The sequence below is a fragment of the Peromyscus californicus genome, unplaced genomic scaffold, assembly GCF_007827085.1.
Source record: "Peromyscus californicus insignis strain IS unplaced genomic scaffold, ASM782708v3 Scaffold_10__1_contigs__length_136768540, whole genome shotgun sequence".
Taxonomy (NCBI): domain Eukaryota; kingdom Metazoa; phylum Chordata; class Mammalia; order Rodentia; family Cricetidae; genus Peromyscus; species Peromyscus californicus.
The window spans coordinates 107,170,843-107,176,979 of NW_026294391.1; positions in this window are offsets into that span (position 1 = coordinate 107,170,843).

The window sequence follows — 6,137 nt, forward strand, 5'->3', positions numbered from 1 at the left end:
CTTGGGAGCAGGATTGGGAGGAGAGGAGAGAGGGGAAACTGTGGTTGGGATGTAAAATAAATAAATAATAATAAAAATAATGTAAGATAATCATTGACAGATTTTCATATATTGAACCATCCTTGCATCCCTGGGATGAGACCTACTTGGTCATGGTGGGTAATTTTTTTGATGTGTTCTTGGATTCGGTTTGCCAATATTTTGCATCAATGTTCATGAGGGAGATTGGTCTGTAATTCTCTTTGTTGCATCTTTGTGTGGTTTGGGTATCAGGGTAATTGTAGCCTCATAAAAAGAGTTTGGTAATGTTCCCTCTGTTTCTATTGTGTGGAACATTTTGAAGAGTATTGGAATTAGTTCTTCTTTGAAAATCTGGTAGAATTCTGCACTGAAACCATCTGGTCCTGGGATTTTTTGGTTGGGAGACTTTTGATGACTGCTTCTATTTCTTTGGGGGTTATTGGTCTATTTAAATAGTTTATCTGGTCTTGATTTAATTTTGGTATGTGGTATCTATCCAGAAAATTGTCCATTTCTTGCAGATTTTCCAATTTTGTGGACTACAGGTTTTTGAAGTATGACCTGATGATTCTCTGGGTTTCCTCATTGTTTGTTGTTATGTCTCCCTTTTCATTTCTGATTTTGTTAATTTGGGTGCTCTTTCTTTGCCTTTTGGTTAATTTGGCTAGGGGTTTGTCTATCTTGTTGATTTTTTCAAAGAACCAACTCTTTGTTTCATTGATTTTTTTTGTATTGTTCTCTTGGTTTCTATTTCATTGATTTCAGCCCTCAATTTGATTATTTCCTGGCATCTATTTCTCTTGGGTGAGTTTGCAAACTTGTGCAACCACTGTGGAAATTAGTATGATGGTTTCTCATAAAATTGGGAATCAACCTACCTCAAGACCCAGCCATACCACTCTTGGGCATATACCCAAGGAATGCTCAGTCATACCACAAATATATATACTCAACTGTGTTCATAGCAGCACTATTTGTAATAGCTAGAACCTGGAAACAACCTAGATGCCCGTCAACTGAAGAATGGGTTAAGAAAATGTGGTACATATACACAATGGAGTACTACTCAGCAGAGAAAAACAATGACAGCATGAAATTTGCCGGCAAATGGATGGAACTAGAAAATATCATCCTGGGTGAGGTAACCCAAACCCAGAAGGACAAACATGGTATGTACTTACTCATAAGTGGATTCTAGATATAAAGCAAAGAACAATCAGACTGCAACCCACATAACCAGGGAGGCTATATAGCAGGGGGACCCTAGGATGACTGTGGCTTATAATAAGTTATGGTTTTACTCAATTACTGGGCAAACCTCAATGAAACATTTCCCTATTAGGATAAGAATTTATACTGTATCAAGTTGATAATAGAAACATAAATAAATAAAAGATAATCATCATTAAGTTATTAAACCTTTGACAGTATCTGTATTTAAAAATGAAATTAGAAATTTAAAAATTGTTATTAGAGCAAGATGATTGAATAGTTTGAGTGATTGAAGAAGTCAAAAAGAAAGAAAAGGGTCATGATACATGAGAGAAGAATGCTTTTAGGTAATGAGGAACAAAACCAAAACCAATATGATGTATAAGAAGAGGAAGGAATACTGGGGGTGAAAAGTTTAAATAGGAATGTGGTTCAAAGTTAGGAGAAAGGTAGAACTTGAGAAAAAGGTCAGCCTAAACTAAAGTTGTGTAGAAAAAACATGTTGAATCCTACTACTATATAAACTAAAACATATAAAATGAGTTTGAATGGAGGTTTCCATACACAGATTTGTAACATTGCTAGAATATGTAATTAAAAAAAATCCCAGGGCAAAGTACAGAATATGTGCTTATGCTTATTGTCTAGGGAGTTACCAGAGGTTCCTTACAAAATATAGGCTATTGTCATAGCCCTTGGTTGCCCACAAGAGTGAAACAGTAGCTGAAAACACTTAATACTTTGAATACATGACCCAGAAAATTAAACCTGGAGCTAACTTGGAAGATGCTTACCTATCACCTAGCTTTCATGTCAGAAGATCTTGAGTCAATTCCTAGAATAGGACAACATCAATTGTATTAAAAGGTTTCTGCACCCAGAATGTTACGTTCAATCTTTCTAGGGAATATGTGTTCAGTTGTGCAATAGTGGCAGCACAACATTCTAGTGGGATTTAAGGACTACTCCATAAAAGAGAATTCCTGGCAGTGCAAATTTTTTCAAAACTCCACATCTAGAGACATGCCTTAGAGGAGAATACATGACTGATGTTTTGCTAAATAGAAAATGCAACTAAACCACTCCCTAGATATTTATGTTTATATATGTGGATTAGTGAATTTCTCAGCCTGGATCATAAAATGTTCTTTTTGCAGCTGGCAACTTTTTAATTCAGAGACTTATAACTCGTCAAAATTCTGAGAATTAATGACTGTCAAGTGCTCAGTCTTAAATAGGATATCTGTATTAACCTGTCCAAAACTTACAGAATAATATAGAAGGGAAAATAGAATAATTGGAAAATTCAGAGGATAGAGAAGTGCATTACAACAAACACACTGTTTTCTGGATATGTTATGGCACTCAAATTCTAACAAGAATTGCATTGAAACTTAAAAAATTAAGGGTATGAGTTAATTAGAAATATGTGAGTAAAAATGGTGTGCGAATGATAAGAGACAGTAATGGGGTGGTGAACAGGATTACAACAGATTCTATCCATGCACAAAATTTTAAAAATAATCATAAATTTAAAAAATTTTGATAGAAAATTTTAAATAAAAAGTATTCTTAGAAATAGAAAATTTTCAGTCTTTTCTAACTGGAGGGTGTATATTTCCCTAATTACTTTTATGTAATCTCTGCAATACAGATTGGTTACCACAGCTTAGATGAATAAAAAACTAAAATAAACACTTTTAAAATGGGTAAGAAGATCAATTTCATTTTATTCATATTAACTGTTTTGAAATCTGGTACTGTTAAATCTATCAAATTCCACTAACCACATTTCTCCCATAGTAGAAAGAGTATGTAGAGCATTACTCTGACCACCCAAGCTTTTTGAGCACTGCTGTGGCAACTTACTTTTCTCACCATATTTGGAGCACTAAAGCAAATAACATAAAACTATGTGGACAGCTAAGAACAAAGAAAGGGAATGGTGGCATTCCTCATTCAGCAGGGCTTTTCAAGATTGAAAACTATTGAGTAATCTTATGATTTTTCCTTCAGAGAGAAAGAAAAACTTGAGTCTAGCCTCTAGCACTCTATGAACTCCCACAAGAAAAAGAAGTGTGTGAGAGTAAGCAACTAATACAACTCATACAGGTGGCCAGAAATCAGATAGCTCTTGTTTTAGGAGGGAGACCAAGAAGCAGCTTTGCGGATTACAGTGTTTACATTATTGTAAAGTGAAGGGATGGGAAGTCTATAGCTCTGTGTGATTGGGAAGAGAAAGCACATAACTTGGAATTTGTTTATCAAGAGGGATGAAGAACAAGGCAGTGTACACACAAAGAAATTTTTTAGAAACTTCAACAGTATGTAATTGAACAGAACTGTGAAAATATTTCACTATATAAACAGTTTTAAAAGACTGAAAGAGAGATGGGTGGTGATTACACACACATTTAATCCTAGTGCTTGGGAGGCAGAGGTCAGCACATCTCAGCAGATCTCTGAGTTTGAGGTCAGGCTGGTTTACAGAGTAAGTTCCAGGACAGCCAAGGTTACACAGAGAAATCCTATCTCAAAAAACAAACAAAAAATGGAAGAGAATATGCTTTCTGCAGCTGTATATATTCTAATGCAATGCCACAAGGAACATGGAAAAACAGGGAAAATAAAAGTACCAAAGGAATGAAAAATATCCAGTTATGAACATTAAACAAGTAGAGACCTAAAAATAAAATTTCTTGACAAAATTCAAAATAATCATCTTTAAAGTCAGTAAACTACATGAAAAATAAAAATATAAGAAAACATGAAGAGTACAGCCTTGTAGCTATTTGGAAAGCCAAGGCAATAATTTGAAAGCCAATATGGACTACAAACTGAGTCCAAGGCTAGCTTCTAGACATAGTGAGACACTGTCTCAAAATAAAAGAAAAGAAATGGAGACTTAGCTCAATGGTAGAACCAAATGTGCAATGTCCAAAGTTCAAACTAAGGACAGTAATGAGTAAATAATTAGGTAAGAATAAATAAATGAAAGAAAAATCGATAAAGATATACAAAACATATGTCATTCAAGATTGAAACATTATTTCCTTTAGGAAAGCTTGATGAAAAGGAGTAAACAGCTCAAAATAGCTTCAAGAAGCCAGCCCCTGAAACTGACTACATTAAATAGGGCTCTTCTTCCCCAAGAATATATAAATAATAAAGACTGCTGAAAGTCACTCTTATACCAACAAAAATTGACACCATACTGTCACACCAACTATGACTTCACATGTGCTGTAGCTGGAAGTTTTCCTGTGTCCTGACCAGCTGGCCAACAGTCAGGACAAATCTCTCCCACTCAAGTCCCCCAAGTAAACACACAGAGGCTTATATTATTTTCAAACTATATAGCCTAATGGTTCAGGCTTCTCACTAGCTAACTATCACATCTTAAATTAACCCATTTCTATAAATCTATACTTTGCCATGTGGCTTGTGGCTTATGGGTGTTTTACATCTTCCTTCTCCTGGCAGCAGCTATCAGCATCCCCTCAGCTCTGCCTTTCTCCTTCCCAGAATTCTTTTAGTCTGCTCGCCCTTCCTGTACTTCCTGCCTGCCTACTGGCCAATCAGTGTTTTATTAAACCAGTGTACAAGAGCTTTATCCCACAGCACTGTGCAGCTACCACGCTGTATCCTGAGAATTTTTTTCCTTGGAGTTATCCACCACCTCTGGCTCTTACTGTCTTTCATCCTTTTATTCCACAAAGATACTTGACCCTTGAGTGAAGGGGTATGATACAGACATTTAGGTCTAAATGTTCCAACGTCTTTCACTATATGCACATCGTTCAGCTGTGGATCTCAATGCTCATTATGATGTACTACAAAAAGAAATTATGCTTGGAAGGAGCTAAGACTGAGAAGAAAGAAACAGACATTAGCCAAGCAGTCTGGGGTAATCAGAGACCAGACAAACAGCCTGGAATAATGAAAGTCAAAGCAAGCAGCCCAAAGGAAGCAGGAACCATCAGAACTGCTTCAAATAACTGAAAACTTGCCAAGCTGACTAGAAGAGGCTCATACTAACTAAGTCACTTGAAAGGATACTCTTTGACCTGTCAAGCTGCCTGTAGTATGGACGGTGTGGTCCAGATTTTTAACTTTTGTGATCTGTCACCCATGCTGGGATGGGCTTTGGTGATGCATCTAGTGGACTTTAAATAATTTCTGCTGCTGAAAACAATCCATCACCCATATTCCTGTAAATAATACCTATAAAACTAATTGATTTTCCAAGGTGAACTCTGACAGTATGCATATTTTGGTCTGTTGTCAATTTCTGTTCATGTCTCCCCAGTAATAGTATCATATAACAGCATAAAATAACAGAATTGCCTGTGGTGGATGAGAACCTACTACTGCTACTTTCATAATCCAGTAGAACACCCAACTACTTTCTAAATAACAATCCTTATATTCTTAGAATGCTGTAGCTCTCCTCATCATAGAAACTTCTTTAGACAGTAGAGGGAGACCACAACAGAAAGGCAAAGCTAGTCAAATACAGAGAATAGCTGACTCTCCAATTCCCAGCCCCAATTGTTACATCTTTAGTATAACCCTTACACATAAAGCAAGTAGAGTATCACAGAAAAAAAAAAGGAAGGAAAGATAGTAATAGACAGAGGATCAGGACATCTGATGCAAGTATTTTTCTCCTATTAATGACAGTAAACTGCACTCAGGAAACATTGGAAATAAAGGTGCCTAAATAAGACATGAACAGGATGTAAAGTAGGTCATATGCAAGCATGGATGAAGGAAATCTCACAGTACCCCACTACTAGATGTAGGCCTACCGAGAATTTATGGCTGCTGAAAAAGCAATCAGTCTAATAGTTGAAGCAAACCTAAGTTTTCAATCCAAAGCACATATACATATGATCAATACT